Below are 24014 nucleotides of genomic sequence, written 5' to 3' on the forward strand. Positions count from 1 at the left end.
AGCGCCTGGAAAAAATACTCAGCGAGAAAGGTTAAATGGGAACGTCTGTGATGCAGTGGAACGCAGGAGTGATTAAATAATAAATGGCACAAATGGAGAAAGGCAAAGTGGGTGGTAATCGGGCAATAACGTAACAAAGGATGGTCCAGAGGAGGTGTTAGTGGGAATAGCAGAACCATTACCAGACAATGGGAGTGGTGCTTATCATCCGATACGTTGAACCTAATGTTGAGGCCAGAAGACTATAACATGACTACAATATAGGGTGTTACCGCCTTTTAATCAGACCAGGCAGCTTGGCCAGCCCGGATTGATTTCCTGTCCGCTTTGAATTCGGCAGCCAAGCGATTAATTGAAAAGGCAGCTTCTCTCAGCTTTTCGGCTCTAGAGAAACAGGAATCACTCATATTCAGGGCAGAGGTGGAGATTGACGCTGAAGGTATGCTTCACCCAATTGAGGTGAACTTATGCCAACAGACAGGAAGATATACTGATCAAGAATTGGCCGGAACCAAACAAGGGTTTAGGTGACCCAACGAGTCACAGAGCCGAGTACCTCTGAGATACTTTAACTTTACTCAGTTTGGCGGGTTTCACTTTGCTCTGAGATTTGGAAGCTGTGGGAACATCGGCGCAAAATCACACGTATTAATGTGAAATATGTCTGTTTTCTCACATGTCGAGCGGCTGTGAGAAGCGGAACTTTGAGTAAAAAATTATGCGGTTCGTCCGGGATTTGGCCCGAGAACTCTCGCATTTCAAGTGTGATCATTACTAAGCGAGAATCATACCCCTAGACCAACGAGCCGCCGACAATAAAAAGCGCAGCTCTCAGATTCTGACGGTAGTGAGAAAAGATATTCGGCCCATCGTGCTTCAGAGACCGATCTAATTAGTCCCCCTCGCCATTGCCCTGCAAATGTTATCCTTTAGATGAATATATTATTAATTTGAGACATGACATGAGCAAAGTACAGCATCAATGTAAGTAAAAGGGGAATTTGGCGCTGAGGTAAATTTGAATGAAAAAACGACCAGGGAGATCAAAGCTTCAAGACAACGACGACGAGGACGTGATTCGAACCCATGCGTGTATACTACAATGGATTGGCAGTCCATCGCCTTAACCACTCGGCCACCTCGTCTCTTCTGTCGCGCATCGTCAGCCATTCAATCTCCTGCTTTTTGTATCCAAACAGAAATAATGTGCAAGAAAGTCCACTTCAAAGCTGCTCTGCCCGTGCATGCAGATCGACAATGATGAAAACGTGCCATTAGATTATTTTAGCAAACAGCCTTCCTTTACTTCTGGTGAGTGACTGGAAGAGATGGTTGATTTCTCGGCAGAATCACAACAAAGAATATAAAATTTCACGCAGCGACCTCAGCCGAACTCGAAACTGCAATCATTTGCTAACATCGCGATTATAATTCAAGTCAGACGCCTTATCCATTAGGCCACGTGGCCTCTGCCATGATGGGATATTGTGTTGTTGTGTATATTGCGAGCAAATTCGGGGCAACTGCAATAGCAAGGAGTGGATTTAGGAAAAGATGAGCATATTTTGAGTGAATGAACAGATGCACTGCGATCTGGGTGCGCACCGGCGCAGGCAACCCCAATGTAAATTGGAATACAACAGTTTAACAATTCGGTCATTGCAGCTGAAATCATACTCCTTCTCAAGCTATACAGGATGACCCGGGTTCATGAGAAAATCCGTTTTAAAGGGAAAGATTATGAACCGGAACTGACAACCAGCCTGTTAAAACAGACACAGAATGATCCGGGACTGCAAGGACATCCCTTTTACCCAGATACAGAATGACACATGACTGACAGCAATTCCATTTTAAAAGAATAAAGTGAGATTTCTATCATCCCTGAAAGCAATTGTGCAGTGGGGCTCAGGACCACGCGGGGCAGAGACGGTTATTGAAGCCCCAGGTGATAGACAGGCAGGAAGGAGGGAGGGACGTAAAACCAGTCTAGACTGAAATATATATATATTTAACATTTTTAGAAAATGAATGCATTTAAATTGTATTTAAAAAAAATTGAATTTGAGTTGTTTTAAATAAATACATAAATGATTCATAATCTATGTATTTTTTGATTGAACGAAATCTGTGTAACGAGAATAATTCCATTGGAAATGAATGGTGCAGTAAATAAATACCCAACCACAGTAAGCCCATGGTGGAAGACAAGCATGAGGGAAGATGTGGGCAATAATGGCGATCTTTTAAAGTCGCGTGTGTCTTTCTGCTGGATCTGACAGCAGCTGCTTGTGCTGTGAAATAGGTCAAATGTAATAGAGCCCAGCGCAGGCAGAACAGAAAACGCATATTTATTTTGGAAGTTAAAAATTTGGGATTATATTTAAATATACACACATATATATACATGGATAAACAAAGTCAGTCAAGTCTTGTCTTGTCTTGTCTTGGTTTGATTTGATTTGAATTTGAAAATAAGAATGGAGGATGTCATCATGTCACACAGCCCATACGCAAGCCCTGGCTAAAATCGCTATATTTCTAACTTGTGTATTTTCCCTTCTTTCAGATGTGGAATAGCAAAATCCCACAGCAGATTCTTCTACCGTCAGACAGTCCACGAAGGAGTGTTCAATCAAATCAGTACGGTTTCAAGTTGCATGTAATGCATTTTTCTCACATGACAGTAAGATCGCACAGCACGTTTGCACACTCTCTAGCTTACACAAATACACAAACAAACTAAAATTCCTTAAACTCCAAAGGCAGGTTTGGAAATTTGAAATTGGAAATCAGGGACAGACAGCACATCCCTTTTAAACAGACACAGAATAATGTCGGTCTGATAGCACACCATTTTAAAGAGACAGAGAATGATCTCGGACAAAAAGCACATCCCCTTAAAAGGGACACGGAAATAGAATGAATAAAAACAGATAAATATGCAAAACTCGGCAGGTCGTGCAGAATTTGTGGAGGAAGAATCCGGTTTCACGTTCTGTCGGATAATCATTCCGATATTTTAGGAAAAAGTTAAAGATTACATATTTTTTCAACAAAAATAGCGCCTGGAAAAAATACGCAGCGAGAAAGGTCAAATGGGAACGTCTGTGATACAGTGGAACGCAGGAGTGATTAAATAATACATGGCACAATGGAGAAAGGCAAAGTGCGTGGTAATCGGGCAATAACGGAACAAAGGATCGTCCAGAGGAGGTGTTAGTGCGAATAGCAGAACCATTACCAGACAATGGGAGCGGTGCTTATGATCCGATACGTTGAACATAATGTTGAGGCCAGAAGACGAGAACATGCCTAAAATATAGGGTGTCACCGCCTTTTAATCAGACCAGGCAGCTTTGCCAGCCCGGATTGATGTCCTGTCCGCTTTGAATTCGGCAGCCAAGGGACTAATTCAAAAGGCAGCTTCTCTCATCTTTTCAGCTCTACAGAAACAGGACGCACTCATATTCAGGGCAGAGGTGGAGATTGACGCTGAATGTAAGATTATCCCAATTGAGGTGAACTTATGCGTTCAGATAGGAAGATATACTGATCAAGTATTGGCCGGAACCAAACAAGGGTTCAGGTTATCCAACGAGTCACAGAGCCGAGTACCTCTGAGATATTTTAACTTTACTCAATTTGGCGGGTTTCACTTTGCTCTGGGATTTGGATGCTAATGAAACATCGCCGTACAATCACACGTTTTAACGTGAAATATGTCTGTTTTCTCACATGTCGAGCGGCTGTTGGAAGCGGAGTTTTGAGTAAAACATGGCGGGGCTCCACCAGGATTTGGCCCGTGATCTCTCGCATTTAAAATGTGATCATTCCGAAGCGAGATTCATAACCGTGGACCAACGAGCCGCCGACAGTGAAAAGCGCAGCTCTCAGATTCTGACGGTGGTGAGAAATGATATTATGGCCCATCGTGCATGTGCTGACTCTGAGATACCTATCTAATTAGTGCCCCTCGCCATTGTACTGCAACTGTTCTCCTTTTGACGAATATATTATTAATTTGAGACATGACATGAGGAAAGTACAGCATCCCTGTAAGTAAAAGGGGAATTTGGCGATGAGGTTAAATGTGAATGTCAAAAAGTGGTCAAACTGCAAGACAACGACGACGAGAATGGGATTCGAACCCTTGCGTGCAGAGCACAATGGATTAGCAGTCCATCGCCTTAATCTCTCTGCCACCTCGTCTCTGCTATAAGACATCGTCAGCCATTCAATCTCCTGCTTTTTGTATCCAAACAGAAATAATGTGCAAGAAAGTCGACTTCACAGCTTGCTCTGCCCGTGCATGCAGATCGACAATGATGAAAACTTGCCATGAGATTCTTTGAGCAAACAGCCTTCCTTCAGTTCAGGTGAGTGACTGGAAGAGATGGTTGGTTTCTCGGAAGAATCACAACAAAGAATATAAAATTTCACGTAGCGAGCTTGGTTGACCGCGGCAGGACTCGAACCTGCAATCTTCGCATAACTTTGCGGTTGAAATCGAAGTCAGACGCCTCATCTATTAGGCCACGCGGCCGCTGCCAGCAACATTCATTGTGTTGTTGTGTATATTGCGAGCAAATTCGGGGCAACTGCAATATCAAGGAGTGGATTTAGGAAAAGATGAGCATATTTCGAGTGAATGAACAGATGCACTGCGATCTGGGTGCGCACCGGCGCAGGCAACCCCAATGTAAATTGGAACACTATAGTTTAACAATTCGGTCATTGCAGCTGAAATCATACTCCTTCTCAAACAATACAGGATGACCCGGGTTTATGAGAAAATCCGTTTTAAAGGGAAAGATTATGAACCGGAACTGACAACCAGCCCATTTAAACAGACACAGAATGATCCGGGATTGCAAGGACTTCCCTTTTACCCAGGTGCAGAATGACCCTTGACTGACAGCAGTCCCCTTTTAAAAGAATAAAGTGAGATTTCGATCATCCCTGAAGGCAATTGTGCAGTGGGGCTCAGGACCACGCGGCGCAGAGACTGTTATTGAAGCCACAGGTTATAGACAAGGAGGGAGGGAGGGACGTAAAACCAGTCCAGTCTGAAACACACAAACAAACTAATATTCCTTAACCTCCAAAGGCAGGTTTTGAAATTTCAAATTGGAAATCCGGGACAGACAGCACATCCCTTTGAAACAGACACAGAATGATGAGGGTCTGATAGCACACCATTTTACAGAGACAGAGAATGATCTTGGACAGACAGCAAATCCCCTTAAAAGGGACACGGAAATAGAATGAATAAAGACAGATAAATATGTAAAACTCGGCAGGTCGTGCAGATTTTGTGGAGGAAGAATCCGGTTTCACGTTCTGTCGGATAATCATTCCGATATTTCAGGAAAAGGATAAAGATTACAGATGTTTTAAACAAAAATAGCGCCTGGAAACAATACGCAGCGAGAAATGTCAAATGGGAACGTTTGTGATACAGCGGAACGCAGGAGTGATTAAATAATACATGGCACAATGGAGAAAGGCAAAGTGGGTGGTAATCGGGCAATAACGTAACAAAGGATGGTCCAGAGGAAGTGTTAGTGGGAATAGCAGAACCATTACCAGACAATAGGAGCGGTGCTTATCATCCGATACGTTGAACCTAATGTTGAGGCCAGAAGACGAGAACATGCTTACAATATAGGCTGTCACCGCCTTTTAATCAGACCAGGCAGCTTTGCCAGCCCGGATTGATTTCCTGTCCGCTTTGAATTCGGCAGCCAAGGCACGAATTCAAAAGGCAGCTTCTCTCATCTTTTCAGCTCTAGAGAAACAGGACGCACACATATTCAGGGCAGAGGTGGAGATTGACGCTGAATGTATGCTTATCCCAATTGAGGTGAACTTATGCGTACAGACAGGAAGATATACTGATCAAGTATCGGCCGGAACCAAACAAGGCTTTAGGTTATCCAACGAGTCACAGAGCCGAGTAGCTCTGAGATATTTTAACTTTACTCAGTTTGGCGGGTTTCACTTTGCTCTGGGATTTGGATGCTAAGGGAACATCGGCGTAAAATCACACGTTTTAACGTGAAATACGTCTGTTTTCTCACATGTCGAGCGGCTGTTAGAAGCGGAACTTTGAGTAAAACATGGCGGGGCTCGTCCGGGATTTGGCCCGTGACCTCTCGCATTTCAAATGTGATCAATCCGAAGGGAGAATCATAACCGTGGACCAACGAGCCGCCGACAGTGAAAAGCGCAGCTCTCAGATTCTGACGGAGGTGAGAAATGATATTATGGCCCATCGTGCATGTGCTGTCTCTCAGATACCTATCTAATTAGTGCCCCTCGCCATTGTACTGCAACTGTTCTCCTTTTGACGAATATATTATTAATTTGAGACATGACATGAGGAAAGTACAGCATCCCTGTAAGTAAAAGGGGAATTTGGCGATGAGGTTAAATGTGAATGTCAAAATGTGGCTAAGCTGCAAGCCAACGACGACGAGAATGGGATTCGAACCCATGCGTGCAGAGCACAATGGATTAGCAGTCCATCGCCTTAATCTCTCGGCCACCTCGTCTCTGCTATAAGATATCGTCAGCCATTCAATCTCCTGCTTTTTGTATCCAAACAGAAATAATGTGCAAGAAAGTCCACTTCACAGCTTGCTCTGCCCGTGCATGCAGATCGACAATGATGAAAACTTGCCATGAGATTCTTTGAGCAAACAGCCTTCCTTCACTTCAGGTGAGTGACTGGAAGAGATGGTTGGTTTCTCGGCAGAATCACAACAAAGAATATAAAATGTCTCGTAGCGAGCTAAGTTGACCGCGGCAGGACTCGAACCTGCAATCTTCTGATAACTTTGCGGTTGTCATCGAAGTCAAACGCCTTATCCATTAGGCCACGCGGCCGCTGCCAGCAACATTCATTGTGTTGATGTATATATTGCGGACAATTCGGGGCAACTGCAATATCAAGGAGTGGATTTAGGAAAAGATGAGCATATTTCGAGTGAATGAACAGATGCACTGCGATCTGGGTGCGCACCGGCGCAGGCAACCCCAATGTAAATTGGAACACTATAGTTTAACAATTCGGTCATTGCAGCTGAAATCATACTCCTTCTCAAACAATACAGGATGACCCGGGGTTATGAGAAAATCCGTTTTAAAGGGAAAGATTATGAACCGGTACTGACAACCAGCCCATTTAAACAGACACAGAATGATCCGGGATTGCAAGGACATCCCTTTTACCCAGATGCAGAATGACTCTTGACTGACAGCAGTTCCCTTTTAAAAGAATAAAGTGAGATTTCGATCATCCCTGAAGGCAATTGTGCAGTGGGGCTCAGGACCACGCGGCGCAGAGACGGTTATTGAAGCCACAGGTGATAGACAAGGAGGGAGGGAAGGACGTAAAACCAGCCCGGTCTGAAACACACAAACAAACTAATATTCCTTAACCTCCAAAGCCAGGTTTTGAAATTTCAAATTGGAAATCCGGGACAGACAGCACATACCTTTGAAACAGACACAGAATGATGAGGGTCTGATAGCACACCATTTTACAGAGACAGAGAATGATCTTGGACAGACAGCAAATCCCCTTAAAAGGGACACGGAAATAGAATGAATAAAAACAGATAAATATGTAAAACTCGGCAGGTCGTGCAGATTTTGTGGAGGAAGAATCCGGTTTCATGTTCTGTCGGATAATCATTCCGATATTTCAGGAAAAAGTTAAAGATTACTGATGTTTTCAACAAAAATAGCGCCTGGAAAAAATACGCAGCGAGAAATGTCAAATGGGAACGTTTGTGATGCAGCGGAACGAAGGAGTGATTAAATAATACATGGCACAATGGAGAAAGGCAAATTGGGTGTTAATCGGGCAATAACGTAACAAAGGATGGTCCAGAGGAAGTGTTAGTGGGAATAGCAGAACCATTACCAGACAATGGGAGCGGTGCTTATCATCCGATACGTTGAACCTAATGTTGAGGCCAGAAGATGAGAACATGCTTACAATATCGGCTGTCACCGCCTTTTAATCAGACCAGGCAGCTTTGCCAGCCCAGATTGATTTCCTGTATGCTTTGAATTCGGCAGCCAAGGGACGAATTCAAAAAGCAGCTTCTCTCATCTTTTCAGCTCTGGAGAACCAGGACGCACTCATATTCAGGGCAGAGGTGGAGATTGACGCTGAATGTATGCTTATCCCAATTGAGGTGAACTTATGCGTACAGACACGAAGATACACTGATCAAGTATCGGCCGGAACCAAACAAGGCTTTCGGTTATCCAACGAGTCACAGAGCCGAGTACCTCTGAGATATTTTAACTTTACTCAGTTTGGCGGGTTTCACTTTGCTCTGGGATTTGGATGCTAAGGGAACATCGGCGTAAAATCACACGTTTTAACGTGAAATACGTCTGTTTTCTCACATGTCGAGCGGCTGTTAGAAGCGGAAATTGAGTAAAACATGGCGGGGCTCGTCCGGGATTTGGTCCGTGACTCTCGCATTTCAAATGTGATCATTCCGAAGGGAGAATCATAACCGTGGACCAACGAGCCGCCGACAGTGAAAAGCGCAGCTCTCAGATTCTGACGGTGGTGAGAAATGATATTATGGCCCATCGTGCATGTGCTGCCTCTCAGATACCTATCTAATTAGTGCCCCTCGCCATTGTACTGCAACTGTTCTCCTTTTGACGAATATATTATTAATTTGAGACATGACATGAGGAAAGTACAGCATCCCTGTAAGTAAAAGGGGAATTTGGCGATTAGGTTAAATGTGAATGTCAAAAAGTGGTTAAGCTGCAAGCCAAAGACATCGAGAATGGGATTCGAACCCATGCGTGTAGAGCACAATAGATTAGCAGTCCATCGCCTTAACCTCTCGGCCACCTCGTCTTTGCCATAAGATATCGTCAGCCATTCAATCTCCTGCTTTTTGTATCCAAACAGAAATAATGTGCAAGAAAGTCCACTTCACAGCTTGCTCTGCCCGTGCATGCAGATCGACAATGATGAAAACTTGCCATGAGATTCTTTGAGCAAACAGCCTTCCTTCACTTCAGGTGAGTGACTGGAAGAGATGGTTGGTTTCTCGGCAGAATCACAACAAAGAATATAAAATGTCTCGTAGCGAGCTAAGTTGACCGCGGCAGGACTCGAACCTGCAATCTTCTGATAACTTTGCGGTTGTCATCGAAGTCAGACGCCTTATCCATTAGGCCACGCGGCCGCTGCCAGCAACATTAATTGTGTTGTTGTATATATTGCGAGCAAAATCGGGGCAACTGCAATATCGAGGAGTGGATTTAGGAAAAGATGAGCATCTTTCGAGTGAATGAACAGATGCACTGCGATCTGGGTGCGCACCGGCGCAGGCAACCCCAATGTAAATTGGAACACTATAGTTTAACAATTCGGTCATTGCAGCTGAAATCATACTCCTTCTCAAACAACGCAGGATGACCCGGGTTTATGAGAAAATCCGTTTTAAAGGGAAAGATTATGAACCGGAACTGACAACCAGCCCATTTAAACAGACACAGAATGATCCGGGATTGCAAGGACATCCCTTTTACCCAGATGCAGAATGACCCTTGACTGACAGCAGTCCCGTTTTAAAAGAATAAAGTGAGATTTCGATCATCCCTGAAGGCAATTGTGCAGTGGGGCTCAGGACCACGTGGCGCAGAGACTGTTATTGAAGCCACAGGTGATAGACAAGGAAGGAAGGAAGGAGGGAGGGACGTAAAACCAGCCCAGTCTGAAACACACAAACAAACTAATATTCCTTAACCTCCAAAGGCAGGTTTTGAAATTTCAAATTGGAAATCCGGGACAGAAAGCACATCCCTTTGAAACAGACACAGAATGATGAGGGTCTGATAGCACACCATTTTACAGAGACAGAGAATGATCTTGGACAGACAGCAAATCCCCTTAAAAGGGACACGGAAATAGAATGAATAAAAACAGATAAATATGTAAAACTCGGCAGGTCGTGCAGATTTTGTGGAGGAAGAATCCGGTTTCACGTTCTGTCGGATAATCATTCCGATATTTCAGGAAAAAGTTAAAGATTACAGATGTTTTCAACAAAAATAGCTCCTGGAAACAATACGCAGCGAGAAATGTCAAATGGGAACGTTTGTGATACAGCGGAACGCAGGAGTGATTAAATAATACATGGCACAATGGAGAAAGGCAAAGTGGGTGGTAATCGGGCAATAACGTAACAAAGGATGGTCCAGAGGAGGTGTTGGTGGGAATAGCAGAACCATTACCAGACAATAGGAGCGGTGCTTATCATCCGATACGTTGAACCTAATGTTGAGGCCAGAAGACGAGAACATGCTTACAATATAGGGTATCACCGCCTTTTAATCAGACCAGGCAGCTTTGCCAGCCCGGATTGATTTCCTGTCCGCTTTGAATTCGGCAGCCAAGGGACGAATTCAAAAGGCAGCTTCTCTCATCTTTTCAGCTCTAGAGAACCAGGACGCACTCATATTCAGGGCAGAGGTGGAGATTGACGCTGAATGTATGCTTATCCCAATTGAGGTGAACTTATGCGTACAGACAGGAAGATATACTGATCAAGTATCGGCCGGAACCAAACAAGGCTTTCGGTTATCCAACGAGTCACAGAGCCGAGTACCTCTGAGATATTTTAACTTTACTCAGTTTGGCGGGTTTCACTTTGCTCTGGGATTTGGATGCTAAGGGAACATCGGCGTAAAATCACACGTTTTAACGTGAAATACGTCTGTTTTCTCACATGTCGAGCGGCTGTTAGAAGCGGAACTTTGAGTAAAACATGGCGGGGCTCGTCCGGGATTTGGCCCGTGACCTCTCGCATTTCAAATGTGATCAATCCGAAGGGAGAATCATAACCGTGGACCAACGAGCCGCCGAAAGTGAAAAGCGCAGCTCTCAGATTCTGACGGTGGTGAGAAATGATATTATGGCCCATCGTGCATGTGCTGTCTCTCAGATACCTATCTAATTAGTGCCCCTCGCCATTGTACTGCAACTGTTCTCCTTTTGACGAATATATTATTAATTTGAGACATGACATGAGGAAAGTACAGCATCCCTGTCAGTAAAAGGGGAATTTGGAGATGAGATGAAATGTGAATGTCAAAAAGTGGTTAAGCTGCAAGCCAACGACGACGAGGATAGGATTCGAACCCATGCGTGCAGAGCACAATGGATTCGCAGTCCATCGCCTTAACCTCTCGGCCACCTCGTCTTTGCTATAAGATATCGTCAGCCATTCAATCTCCTGCTTTTTGTATCCAAACAGAAATAATGTGCAAGAAAGTCCACTTCACAGCTTGCTCTGCCCGTGCATGCAGATCGACAATGATGAAAACTTGCCATGAGATTCTTTGAGCAAACAGCCTTCCTTCACTTCAGGTGAGTGACTGGAAGAGATGGTTGGTTTCTCGGCAGAATCACAACAAAGAATATAAAATGTCTCGTAGCGAGCTAAGTTGACCGCGGCAGGACTCGAACCTGCAATCTTCTGATAACTTTGCGGTTGTCATCGAAGTCAGACGCCTTATCCATTAGGCCACGCGGCCGCTGCCAGCAGCATTCATTGTGTTGTTGTATATATTGCGAGCAAATTCGGGGCAACTGCAATATCAAGGAGTGGATTTAGGAAAAGATGAGCATATTTCGAGTGAATGAACAGATGCACTGCGATCTGGGTGCGCACCGGCGCAGGCAACCCCAATGTAAATTGGAACACTATAGTTTAACAATTCGGTCATTGCAGCTGAAATCATACTCCTTCTCAAACAATACAGGATGACCCGGGTTTATGAGAAAATCCGTTTTAAAGGGAAAGATTATGAACCGGAACTGACAACCAGCCCATTTAAACAGACACAGAATGATCCGGGATTGCAAGGACATCCCTTTTACCCAGATGCAGAATGACCCTTGACTGACAGCAGTCCCCTTTTAAAAGAATAAAGTGAGATTTCGATCATCCCTGAAGGCAATTGTGCAGTGGGGCTCAGGACCACGCGGCGCAGAGACTGTTATTGAAGCCACAGGTTATAGACAAGGAGGGAGGGAGGGACGTAAAACCAGTCCAGTCTGAAACACACAAACAAACTACAATTCCTTAACCTCCAAAGGCAGGTTTTGAAATTTCAAATTGGAAATCCGGGACAGACAGCACATCCCTTTGAAACAGAGACAGAATGATGAGGGTCTGATAGCACACCATTTTACAGAGACAGAGAATGATCTTGGACAGACAGCAAATCCACTTAAAAGGGACACGGAAATAGAATGAATAAAGACAGATAAATATGTAAAACTCGGCAGGTCGTGCAGATTTTGTGGAGGAAGAATCCGGTTTCACGTTCTGTCGGATAATCATTCCGATATTTCAGGAAAAGGATAAAGATTACAGATGTTTTCAACAAAAATAGCGCCTGGAAACAATACGCAGCGAGAAATGTCAAATGGGAACGTTTGTGATACAGCGGAACGCAGGAGTGATTAAATAATACATGGCACAATGGAGAAAGGCAAAGTGGGTGGTAATCGGGCAATAACGTAACAAAGGATGGTCCAGAGGAAGTGTTAGTGGGAATAGCAGAACCATTACCAGACAATAGGAGCGGTGCTTATCATCCGATACGTTGAACCTAATGTTGAGGCCAGAAGACGAGAACATGCTTACAATATAGGCTGTCACCGCCTTTTAATCAGACCAGGCAGCTTTGCCAGCCCGGATTGATTTCCTGTCCGCTTTGAATTCGGCAGCCAAGGCACGAATTCAAAAGGCAGCTTCTCTCATCTTTTCAGCTCTAGAGAAACAGGACGCACACATATTCAGGGCAGAGGTGGAGATTGACGCTGAATGTATGCTTATCCCAATTGAGGTGAACTTATGCGTACAGACAGGAAGATATACTGATCAAGTATCGGCCGGAACCAAACAAGGCTTTAGGTTATCCAACGAGTCACAGAGCCGAGTAGCTCTGAAATATTTTAACTTTACTCAGTTTGGCGGGTTTCACTTTGCTCTGGGATTTGGATGCTATGGGAACATCGGCGTAAAATCACAAGTTTTAACGTGAAATACGTCTGTTTTCTCACATGTCGAGCGGCTGTTAGCAGCGGAACTTTGAGTAAAACATGGCGGGGCTCGTCCGGGATTTGGCCCGTGACCTCTCGCATTTCAAATGTGATCAATCCGAAGGGAGAATCATAACCGTGGACCAACGAGCCGCCGACAGTGAAAAGCGCAGCTCTCAGATTCTGACGGAGCTGAGAAATGATATTATGGCCCATCGTGCATGTGCTGTCTCTCAGATACCTATCTAATTAGTGCCCCTCGCCATTGTACTGCAACTGTTCTCCTTTTGACGAATATATTATTAATTTGAGACATGACATGAGGAAAGTACAGCATCCCTGTAAGTAAAAGGGGAATTTGGCGATGAGGTTAAATGTGAATGTCAAAATGTGGCTAAGCTGCAAGCCAACGACGACGAGAATGGGATTCGAACCCATGCGTGCAGAGTACAATGGATTAGCAGTCCATCGCCTTAATCTCTCGGCCACCTCGTCTCTGCTATAAGATATCGTCAGCCATTCAATCTCCTGCTTTTTGTATCCAAACAGAAATAATGTGCAAGAAAGTCCACTTCACAGCTTGCTCTGCCCGTGCATGCAGATCGACAATGATGAAAACTTGCCATGAGATTCTTTGAGCAAACAGCCTTCCTTCACTTCAGGTGAGTGACTGGAAGAGATGGTTGGTTTCTCGGCAGAATCACAACAAAGAATATAAAATGTCTCGTAGCGAGCTAAGTTGACCGCGGCAGGACTCGAACCTGCAATCTTCTGATAACTTTGCGGTTGTCATCGAAGTCAAACGCCTTATCCATTAGGCCACGCGGCCGCTGCCAGCAACATTCATTGTGTTGATGTATATATTGCGAGCAAATTCGGGGCAACTGCAATATCAAGGAGTGGATTTAGGAAAAGATGAGCATATTTCGAGTGAATGAACAGATGCACTGCGATCTGGGTGCGCACCGGCGCAGGCAACCCCAATGTAAATTGGAACACTATAGTTTAACAATTCGGTCATTGCAGCTGAAATCATACTCCTTCTCAAACAATACAGGATGACCCGGGGTTATGAGAAAATCCGTTTTAAAGGGAAAGATTATGAACCGGAACTGACAACCAGCCCATTTAAACAGACACAGATGATCCGGGATTGCAAGGACATCCCTTTTACCCAGATGCAGAATGACCCTTGACTGACAGCAGTTCCCTTTTAAAAGAATAAAGTGAGATTTCGATCATCCCTGAAGGCAATTGTGCAGTGGGGCTCAGGACCACGCGGCGCAGAGACTGTTATTGAAGCCACAGGTGATAGACAAGGAGGGAGGGAAGGACGTAAAACCAGCCCAGTCTGAAACACACAAACAAACTAATATTCCTTAACCTCCAAAGGCAGGTTTTGAAATTTCAAATTGGAAATCCGGGACAGACAGCACGTCCCTTTGAAACAGACACAGAATGATGAGGGTCTGATAGCACACCATTTTACAGAGACAGAGAATGATCTTGGACAGACAGCAAATCTCCTTAAAAGGGACACGGAAATAGAATGAATAAAAACAGATAAATATGTAAAACTCGGCAGGTCGTGCAGATTTTGTGGAGGAAGAATCCGGTTTCACGTTCTGTCGGATAATCATTCCGATATTTCAGGAAAAAGTTAAAGATTACAGATGGTTTCAACAAAAATAGCTCCTGGAAACAATACGCAGCGAGAAATGTCAAATGGGAACGTTTGTGATACAGCGGAACGCAGGAGTGATTAAATAATACATGGCACAATGGAGAAAGGCAAAGTGGGTGGTAATCGGGCAATAACGTAACAAAGGATGGTCCAGAGGAGGTGTTAGTGGGAATAGCAGAACCATTACCAGACAATAGGAGCGGTGCTTATCATCCGATACGTTGAACCTAATGTTGAGGCCAGAAGATGAGAACATGCTTACAATATAGGGTATCACCGCCTTTTAATCAGACCAGGCAGCTTTGCCAGCCCGGATTGATTTCCTGCATGCTTTGAATTCGGCAGCCAAGGGACGAATTCAAAAAGCAGCTTCTCTCATCTTTTCAGCTCTAGAGAACCAGGACGCACTCATATTCAGGGCAGAGGTGGAGATTGACGCTGAATGTATGCTTATCCCAATTGCGGTGAACTTATGCGTACAGACAGGAAGATATACTGATCAAGTATCGGCCGGAACCAAACAAGGCTTTCGGTTATCCAACGAGTCACAGAGCCGAGTACCTCTGAGATATTTTAACTTTACTCAGTTTGGCGGGTTTCACTTTGCTCTGGGATTTGGATGCTCAGGGAACATCGGCGTAAAATCACACGTTTTAACGTGAAATACGTCTGTTTTCTCACATGTCGAGCGGCTGTTAGAAGCGGAAATTTGAGTAAAACATGGCGGGGCTCGTCCGGGATTTGGTCCGTGACTCTCGCATTTCAAATGTGATCATTCCGAAGGGAGAATCACAACCGTGGACCAACGAGCCGCCGACAGTGAAAAGCGCAGCTCTCAGATTCTGACGGTGGTGAGAAATGATATTATGGCCCATCGTGCATGTGCTGTCTCTCAGATACCTATCGAATTAGTGCCCCTCGCCATTGTACTGCAACTGTTCTCCTTTTGACGAATATATTATTAATTTGAGACATGACATGAGGAAAGTACAGCATCCCTGTAAGTGAAAGGGGAATTTGGCGATAAGGTTAAATGTGAATGTCAAAAAGTGGTTAAGCTGCAAGACAACGACGACGAGAATGGGATTCGAACCCATGCGTGCAGAGCACAATGGATTAGCAGTCCATCGCCTTAACCTCTCGGCCACCTCGTCTCTGCTATAAGATATCGTCAGCCATTCAATCTCCTGCTTTTTGTATTCAAACAGAAATAATGTGCATGAACGTCCACTTCACAGCTTGCTCTGCCCGTGCATGCAGATCGACAATGATGAAAACTTGCCATGAGATTCTTTCAGCAAACAGCCTTCCTTCACTTCAGGTGAGTGACTGGAAGAGATGGTTGGTTTCTCGGCAGAATCACAACAAAGAATATAAAATTTCACGTAGCGAGCTAAGTTGACCGCGGCAGGACCCGAACCTGCAATTTTCTGATTACTTTGCGGTTGCAATCGAAGTCAGACGCCTTATCCATTAGGTCACGCGGCCGCTGCCAGCACCAATCACTGTGTTGTTGTGTATATTGCGAGCAAATTCGGGGCAACTGCAATATCAAGGAGTGGATTTAGGAAAAGATGAGCAGATTTCGAGTGAATGAACAGATGCACTGCGATCTGGGTGCGCACCGGCGCAGGCAACCCAAATATAAATTGGAACACTATAGTTTAACAATTCGGTCATTGCAGTTGAAATCATACTCCTTCTCAAACAATACAGGATGACCCGGGATTATGAGAAAATCCGTTTTAAAGGGAAAGATTATGAACCGGAACTGACAACCAGCCCATTCAAACAGACACAGAATGATCCGGGTTTGCAAAGACATCCCTTTTATCCAGATGCAGAATGACGCTTGACTGACAGCAGTTCCCTTTTAAAAGAATAAAGTGAGATTTCGATCATCCCTAAAGGCAATTGTGCAGTGGGGCTCTGGACCACGCGGCGCAGAGACTGTTATTGAAGCCACAGGTGATAGACAGGCAGGAAGGAAGGAGGGAGGGACGTAAAAACAGCCCAGTCTGAAACACACAAACAAACTAAAATTCCTTAACCTCGAAAGGCAGGTTTTGAAATTTGAAATTGGAAATCCGGGACAGACAGCACATCCCTTTTAAACAGACACAGAATGATGAGGGTCTGATAGCACACCATTTTAAAGAGACAGAGAATGATCTCGGACAGACAGCAAATCCCCTTAAAAGGGACACGGAAATAGAATGAATAAAAACAGATAAATATGTAAAACTCCGCTGGTCGTGCAGATTTTGTGGAGGCAGAATCCGGTTTCACGTTCTGTCGGATAATCATTCCGATATTTCAGGAAAAAGTTAAAGATTACAGATGTTTTCAACAAAAATAGCGTCTGGAAAAAATGCGCAGCGAGAAAGGACAAATGGGAACTTCTGTGATACAGCGGAACGCAGGAGTGATTAAATAATACATGGCACAATGGAGAAAGACAAAGTGGGTGGTAATCGGGCAATAACGTAACAAAGGATGGTGCAGAGGAGGTGTTAGTGGGAAAAGCAGAACCATTACTAGACAATGGGAGCGGTGCTTATCATCCGATACGTTGAACCTAATGTTGAGGCCAGAAGACGAGAACATGCCTACAATATAGGGTATCACCGCCTTTTAATCAGACCAGGCCGCTTTGCCAGCCCGGATTGATTTCCTGTCCGCTTTGAATTCGGCAGCCAAGGGACGAATTCAAAAGGCAGCTTCTCTCATCTTTTCAGCTCTAGAGTAACAGGACGCACTGATATTCAGGGCAGAGATGGAGATTGACGCTGAATGTATGCTTATCCCAATTGAGGTGAACTTATGCGTACAGACAGGAAGACATACTGATCAAGTATCGGCCGGAACCAAACAAGGCATCAGGTTATCCAACGAGTCACAGAGCCGAGTACCTCTGAGATATTTTAACTTTACTCAGTTTGGCGGGTTTCACTTTGCTCTGGGATTTGGATGCGAAGGGAACATCGGCGTAAAATCACACGTTTTAACGTGAAATACGTCTGTTTTCTCACATGTCGAGCGGCTGTTAGAAGCGGAACTTTGAGTAAAACATGGCGGGGCTCATCCGGGATTTGGCCCGTGACCTCACGCATTTCAATTGTGATTATTCCGAAGGGAGAATCATAACCGTGGACCAACGAGCCGCCGACAGTGAAAAGTGCAGCTCTCAGATTCTGACGGTGGTGAGAAATGATATTATGGCCCATCGTGCATGTGCTGTCTCTCAGATATGTATCTAATTAGTGCCCCTCGCCATTGTACTGCAACTGTTCTCCTTTTGACGAATATGTTATTAATTTGAGACATGACATGAAGAAAGTACAGCATCCCTGGAAGTAAAAGGGGAATTTGGCGATGAGGTAAATGTGAATGTCAAAAAGTGGTTAAGCTGCAAGCCAACGACGACCAGAGTGGGATTCGAACCCATGCGTGCAGAGCACAATGGATTAGCAGTCCATCGCCGTAACTTCTCGGCCACCTCGCCACTGCAAGAAGACATCTTCAGCCATTCAATCTCCTGCTTTTTGTATCCAAACAGAAATAATGTGCAAGTTAGTCCACTTCACAGCTTACTCTGCCCGTGCATGCAGATCGACAATGATGAAAACTTGCCTTGAGATTCTTTCAGCAAAGAGCCTTCATTCACTTCAGGTGAGTGGCTGGAAGTGATGGTTGGTTTCTCGGCACAATCACAACAAAGAATATAAAATTTCACGTTACGATCGAAGTTGACCGCGGCAGGACTCGAACCTGCAATCTTCTGATAACTTTGCTGTTGTAATCGAAGTCAGACGCCTTATCCATTGCGCCACTCGGCCGCTGCCAGCAGCATTCATTGTGTTGTTGTGTATATTGCGAGCAAATTCGGGGCAACTGCAATATCAAGGAGTGGATTTAGGAAAAGATGAGCAAATTTCGAGTGAATGAACAGATGCACTGCGATCTGGGTGCGCACAGGCGCAGGAAACCCAAATATAAATTGGAACACGATAGTTTAACAATTCGGACATTGCAGCTGAAATCATACTCCTTCTCAAACAATACAGGATGACGCGGGTTTATGAGAAAATCCGTTTTAAAGGCAAAGATTATGAACCGGAACTGACAACCAGCCCATTTAAACAGACACAGAATGATCCGGGATTGCAAGGACATCCCTTTTACCCAGATGCAGAATGACCCTTGACTGACAGCAGTTCCCTATTAAAAGAATAATGTGAGATTTCGATCATCCCTCAAGGCAATTGTGCAGTGGGGCTCAGGACCACGCGGCGCAGAGACTGTTATTGAAGCCACAGGTAATAGACAGGCAGGAAGGAAGGAGGGAGGGACGTAAAATCAGCCCAGTCTGAAATATATAAATATTTAACATTTTAAGAAAATAAATGCATTTAAATTGTATTTAAAAAAAATTGAATTTGAGTTGTTTTAACGAAATAAATAATTGATTCATAATCTACGTATTTTTTTATTGAACGAAGGCTGTGTAACTATAAGAATTCCATTGGGAAATGAGAGGTGCTGTCAATAACCACCCAAACACAGTAAGCCCATGGTGGAAGACAAGCCATGAGGGAAGACGTGGGCTACAAGGGCGATCTTTTAAAATCGAGTGTGTCTTTCCGCTGGATCTGACAGCAGCTGCTTGTGCTCTGAAAGAGGTCAAATGTAAGAGAGCCCAGCGCAGGCAGAACAGAAAAAGCATATTTATTTTGGAAGTTAAAAATTTGGGATTATATATAAATATACACATATATATATACATGTATAATTAAAGTCAGTCAGTCAGTCATGTCTTGTATTGGTTTGATTTGATTTGAATTTGCAAATAAGGATGGAGGATGTCGTCATGTCACACAGCCCACACGCAAGCCCTGCCTAAAATCGCTATATTTCTAACTTGTGTATTTTCCCTTCTTTCAGATGTGGAATAGCAAAATCCCACAGCAGATTCTTCTACCGTCAGGGAGTCCACGAAGGAGTGTTCAATCAAATCAGTACAGTTTCAAGTTGCATGTAATGCATTTTTCTCACATAACAGTAAGATCGCACAGCACTTTTGCACACTCTCTAGCTTATACAAAAACACAAACAAACTAAAATTCGTTAACCTCCAAAGGCAGGTTTTGAAATTGGAAATTGGAAATCTGGGAGAGACAGCACATCCCTTTTAAGCAGACACAGAATGATGAGGGTCTGATAGCACACCATTTTAAAGAGACAGAGAATGATCTCGGACAGACAGCAAATCCCCTTAAAAGGGACACGGAAATAGAATGAATAAAAACAGATAAATATGTAAAAGTCAGCAGGTCGTGCAGATTTTGTGGAGGAAGAATCCGGTTTCACGTTCTGTCGGATAATCATTCCGATATTTCAGTATAAAGTTAAAGATTACAGATGTTTTCAACAAAAATAGCGCCTGGAAAAAATACGCAGCGAGAAAGGTCTAATGGGAACGTCTGTGATACAGCGGAACGCAGGAGTGATTAAATAATACATGGCACAATGGAGACAGGCAAAGTGGGTGGTAATCGGGCAATAACGTAACAAAGGATGGTCCAGAGGAGGTGTTAGTGGGAATAGCAGAACCATTACCAGACAATGGGAGCGGTGCTTTTCATCCGATACGTTGAACCTAATGTTGAGGCCAGAAGACGAGAACATGCTTACAATATAGGGTATCACCGCCTTTTAATCAGACCACGCAGCTTCACCAGCCCGGATTGATTTCCTGTCCGCTTTGAATTCGGCAGCCAAGGCATGAATTCAAAAGGCAGCTTCTTTCAGCTTTTCAGCACGAGAGAACCAGGACGCACTCATATTCAGGGCAGAGGTGGAGATTGACGCTGAATGTATGCTAATCCCAATTGAGGTGAACTTATGCGTACAGACAGGAAGATATACTGATCAAGTATCGGCCGTAACCAAACAAGGCTTTAGGTTATCCAACGAGTCACAGAGCCGAGTACCTCTGAGATATTTTAACTTTACTCAGTTTGGCGGGTTTCACTTTGCTCTGGAATTTGGATGCTGAGGGAACATCGGCGTAAAATCACACGTTTTAACGTGAAATACGTCTGTTTTCTCACATGTCGAGCGGCTGTTAGAAGCGGAACTTTGAGTAAAACATGGCGGGGCTCATCCGGGATTTGGCCCGTGACCTCTCGCATTTGAAATGTGATCATTCCGAAGGGAGAATCATAACCGTGGACCAACGAGCCGCCGACAGTGAAAAGCGCAGCTCTCAGATTCTGACGGTGGTGAGAAATGATATTATGGCCCATCGTGCATGTGCTGTCTCTCAGATACCTATCTAATTAGTGCCCCTCGCCATTGTACTGCAACAGTTCTCCTTTTGACGAATATATTATTAATTTGAGACATGACATGAGGAAAGTACAGCATCCCTGTAAGCAAAAGGGGAATTTGGCGATGAGGTAAAATGTGAATGTCAAAAAGTGGTTAAGCTGCAAGCCAACGACGACGAGAACGGGATTCGAACCCATGCGTGCAGAGTACAATGGATTAGCAGTCCATCGCCTTAACCTCTCGGCCACCTCGTCTCTGCTGTAAGACATCGTCAGCCATTCAATCTCCTGCTTTTTGTATCCAAACAGAGATAATGTGCATGAAAGTCCACTTCTCTACCCGTGCATGCAGATCGACAATGATGAAAACTTGCCATGAGATTCTTTGAGCAAACAGCCTTCCTTCACTTCAGGTGAGTGACTGGAAGAGATGGTTGGTTTCTCGGCAGAATGACAACAAAGAATAGAAAATTTCACGTAGCGAGCTAAGTTGACGGCCGCAGGACTCGAACCTGCAATTTTCTGATAACTTTGCGGTTGTAATCGAAGTCAGACGCCTTATCCATTACGCCACGCGGCCGCTGCCAGCACCAATGATTGTGTTGTTGTGTATATTGCGAGCAAATTCGGGGCAATTGCAATATCAAAGAGTGGATTTAGGAAAAGATGAGCATATTTCGAGTGAATGAACAGATGCAATGCGATCTGGGTGCGCACCGGCGCAGGCAACCCCAATGTAAATTGGAACACTACAGTTTAACAATTCGGACATTGCAGCTGAAATCATACTCCTTCTCAAACAATACAGGATGACGCGGGTTTATGAGAAAATCCGTTTTAAAGGGAAAGATTATGAACCGGAACTGACAACCAGCCCATTTAAACAGACACAGAATGATCCGGGTTTGCAAGGACATCCCTTTTACCCAGATGCAGAATGACCCTTGACAGACAGCAGTTCCCTTTTAAAAGAATAAAGTGAGATTTCGCTCATCCCTGAAGGCAATTGTGCAGTGGGGCTCAGGACCACGCGGCGCAGAGACTGTTCTTGAAGCCACAGGTGATCGACAGGCAGGAAGGAGAGAGGGAGGGACGTAAAACCAGCCCAGTCTGTAATCTATAAATATTTAACATTTTAAGAAAATGAATGCATTTAAATTGTATTTAAAAAAAATTGAATTTGAGTTGTGTTAATGAATTAATAATTGATTCATAATCTATGTATTTTTTTATTGAACGAGGCTGTGTAACTATAGGAATTCCATTGGGAAATGAGAGGTGCAGTCAATAACTACCCAAACGCAGTAAGCCCATGGTGGTATAATGTGGATAAATGTGAGGTTATCCACTTTGGTGGAAAAAACAGAGAGACAGACTATTATCTGAATGGTGTCAGATTAGGAAAAGGAGAGGTGCAACGAGACCTGGGTGTCATGGTGCATCAGTCATTGAAGGTTGGCATGCAGGTACAGCAGGCGGTTAAGAAAGCAAATGGCATGTTGGCCTTCATTGCGAGGTGATTTGAGTACAAGGGCAGGGATGTGTTGCTACAATTGTACAGGGCCTTGGTGAGGCCACACCTGGAGTATTGTGTACAGTTTTGGTCTCCTAACCTGAGGAAGGACATTCTTGCTATTGAGGGAGTGCAGCGAAGGTTCACCAGACTGATTCCCGGGATGGCGGGACTGACCTATCAAGAAAGACTGGATCAACTGGGCTTGTATTCACTGGAGTTCAGCAGAATGAGAGGGCACCTCATAGAAAAGTTTAAAATTCTGACGGGGTTAGACAGGTTAGATGCAGGAAGAATGTTCCCAATGTTGGGGAAGTCCAGAACCAGGGGACACAGTCTAAGGATAAGGGGGAAGCCATTTTGGACTGAGATGAGGAGGAATTTCTTCACCCAGAGAGTGGTGAACCTGTGGAATTCTCTACCACAGAAAGTTGTTGAGGCCAATTCACTAAATATATTCAAAAAGGAGTTAGATGAAGTCCTTACTACTAGGGGAATCAAGGGGTATGGCGAGAAAGCAGGAATGGGGTACTGAAGTTGCATGTTCAGCCATAAACTCATTGAATGGCGGTGCAGCCTAGAAGGGCCGAATGGCCTACTCCTGCACCTATTTTCTATGTTTCTATGTTTCTAAGACGTGGGCTACAAGGGCGATCTTTTAAAATCGAGTGTGTCTTTCCGCTGGATCTGACAGCAGCTGCTTGTGCTGTGAAAGAGGTCAAATGTAACAGAGCGCAGCGCAGGCAGAACAGAAAAAGCATATTTATTTTGGAAGTTAAAAATTTGGGATTATATATAAATATACACATATATATATATACATGTATAAATAAAGTCAGTCAGTCAGTCATGTCTTGTATTGGTTTGATTTGATTTGAATTTGCAAATAAGGATGGAGGATGTCATCATATCACACAGCCCACACGCAAGCCCTGCCTAAAATCGCTATATTTCTAACTTGTGTATTTTCCCTTCTTTCAGATGTGGAATAGCAAAATCCCACAGCAGATTCTTCTACCGTCAGAGAGTCCACGAAGGAGTGATCAATCAAATCAGTACGGTTTCAAGTTGCATGCAATGCATTTTTCTCACATGACAGTAAGATCGCACAGCACGTTTGCACACTCTCTAGCTTACACAAAAACACAAACAAACTAAAATTCGTTGACCTCCAAAGGCAGGTTTTGAAATTGGAAATTGGAAATCTGGGCCAGACAGCACATCCCTTTTAAACAGACACAGAATGATGAGGGTCTGACAGCACACCATTTTAAAGAGACAGAGAAAGATCTCGGACAGACAGCAAATCCCCTTAAAAGGGACACGGAAATAGAATGAATAAAAACAAATAAATATGTAAAACTCGGCAGGTCGTGCAGATTT

At 44.1% G+C, this 24014-nt stretch overlaps 13 non-coding genes across 13 annotated transcripts; all 13 read right to left on the reverse strand.

The window, feature by feature from the left end:
- Nucleotides 1-1063: 1063 nt before the first annotated feature.
- trnag-gcc (transfer RNA glycine (anticodon GCC)) lies at nt 1064-1145 on the reverse strand. Its single transcript has one exon. It is a non-coding gene; the product is annotated as a tRNA-Gly (tRNA).
- Nucleotides 1146-4130: 2985 nt separating this feature from the next.
- Nucleotides 4131-4212, reverse strand: trnas-gcu (transfer RNA serine (anticodon GCU)). The gene has a single exon. It is a non-coding gene; the product is annotated as a tRNA-Ser (tRNA).
- A 2263-nt stretch (nt 4213-6475) lies between these two features.
- trnas-gcu (transfer RNA serine (anticodon GCU)) lies at nt 6476-6557 on the reverse strand. Its single transcript has one exon. It is a non-coding gene; the product is annotated as a tRNA-Ser (tRNA).
- A 245-nt stretch (nt 6558-6802) lies between these two features.
- On the reverse strand, nt 6803-6891 carry trnar-ucg (transfer RNA arginine (anticodon UCG)). The gene is given in 2 exon segments: nt 6803-6838; nt 6855-6891. It is a non-coding gene; the product is annotated as a tRNA-Arg (tRNA).
- Nucleotides 6892-8814: 1923 nt separating this feature from the next.
- Nucleotides 8815-8899, reverse strand: trnas-gcu (transfer RNA serine (anticodon GCU)). The gene has a single exon. It is a non-coding gene; the product is annotated as a tRNA-Ser (tRNA).
- Nucleotides 8900-9144: 245 nt separating this feature from the next.
- trnar-ucg (transfer RNA arginine (anticodon UCG)) lies at nt 9145-9233 on the reverse strand. The gene is given in 2 exon segments: nt 9145-9180; nt 9197-9233. It is a non-coding gene; the product is annotated as a tRNA-Arg (tRNA).
- A 1937-nt stretch (nt 9234-11170) lies between these two features.
- trnar-gcg (transfer RNA arginine (anticodon GCG)) lies at nt 11171-11252 on the reverse strand. The gene has a single exon. It is a non-coding gene; the product is annotated as a tRNA-Arg (tRNA).
- Nucleotides 11253-11497: 245 nt separating this feature from the next.
- trnar-ucg (transfer RNA arginine (anticodon UCG)) lies at nt 11498-11586 on the reverse strand. Its single transcript is given in 2 exon segments — nt 11498-11533; nt 11550-11586. It is a non-coding gene; the product is annotated as a tRNA-Arg (tRNA).
- Nucleotides 11587-13515: 1929 nt separating this feature from the next.
- trnas-gcu (transfer RNA serine (anticodon GCU)) lies at nt 13516-13597 on the reverse strand. Its single transcript has one exon. It is a non-coding gene; the product is annotated as a tRNA-Ser (tRNA).
- A 245-nt stretch (nt 13598-13842) lies between these two features.
- On the reverse strand, nt 13843-13931 carry trnar-ucg (transfer RNA arginine (anticodon UCG)). The gene is given in 2 exon segments: nt 13843-13878; nt 13895-13931. It is a non-coding gene; the product is annotated as a tRNA-Arg (tRNA).
- A 1927-nt stretch (nt 13932-15858) lies between these two features.
- On the reverse strand, nt 15859-15940 carry trnas-gcu (transfer RNA serine (anticodon GCU)). Its single transcript has one exon. It is a non-coding gene; the product is annotated as a tRNA-Ser (tRNA).
- Nucleotides 15941-18209: 2269 nt separating this feature from the next.
- On the reverse strand, nt 18210-18291 carry trnas-gcu (transfer RNA serine (anticodon GCU)). Its single transcript has one exon. It is a non-coding gene; the product is annotated as a tRNA-Ser (tRNA).
- A 3000-nt stretch (nt 18292-21291) lies between these two features.
- Nucleotides 21292-21373, reverse strand: trnas-gcu (transfer RNA serine (anticodon GCU)). The gene has a single exon. It is a non-coding gene; the product is annotated as a tRNA-Ser (tRNA).
- Nucleotides 21374-24014: the final 2641 nt, after the last annotated feature.

Source organism: Pristiophorus japonicus, unplaced genomic scaffold (genome assembly GCF_044704955.1).
Source record: "Pristiophorus japonicus isolate sPriJap1 unplaced genomic scaffold, sPriJap1.hap1 HAP1_SCAFFOLD_47, whole genome shotgun sequence".
In the NCBI taxonomy this organism is placed as follows: domain Eukaryota; kingdom Metazoa; phylum Chordata; class Chondrichthyes; family Pristiophoridae; genus Pristiophorus; species Pristiophorus japonicus.